The sequence below is a fragment of the Penaeus monodon genome, chromosome 23 (assembly GCF_015228065.2).
Source record: "Penaeus monodon isolate SGIC_2016 chromosome 23, NSTDA_Pmon_1, whole genome shotgun sequence".
Lineage (NCBI taxonomy): Eukaryota > Metazoa > Arthropoda > Malacostraca > Decapoda > Penaeidae > Penaeus > Penaeus monodon.
In genome coordinates this window covers 349,119-349,392 of record NC_051408.1, presented here as the reverse complement: position 1 = coordinate 349,392, position 274 = coordinate 349,119, and the positions used below count along the sequence as shown (strand labels likewise).

The 274-nt window shown below is 27.7% G+C and overlaps 1 protein-coding gene across 1 annotated transcript in view; it reads left to right on the top strand.

The window, feature by feature from the left end:
• The window catches only part of LOC119587661, a 59,718-nt gene that overhangs the window by 35,399 nt on the left and 24,045 nt on the right, over window positions 1–274 (top strand).

Sequence of the window (274 nt, the reverse complement as noted above, 5' to 3'; positions counted from 1 at the left end):
ACATTTTTTTTTATGCATTTTTACATTTTCAAGAGCTCACTATTGCTACCTTCTTGATTTACCAATGTATTAGTCAGTTGAGATGACAGTAAATACTTCATATGAGTTGATCATAGGATGTTTTAGACCATGAGTAAAAGGATCAATAGTGTAGGGGAACATGAAAAACAGGATTCCATCATTTTCTTTACATTCTTTTCTAAATTGAGATTCAAAAGTAAATTACATGATTTCCAATGTAAGAAATGTTTATATACATATATATGTTAAAAAG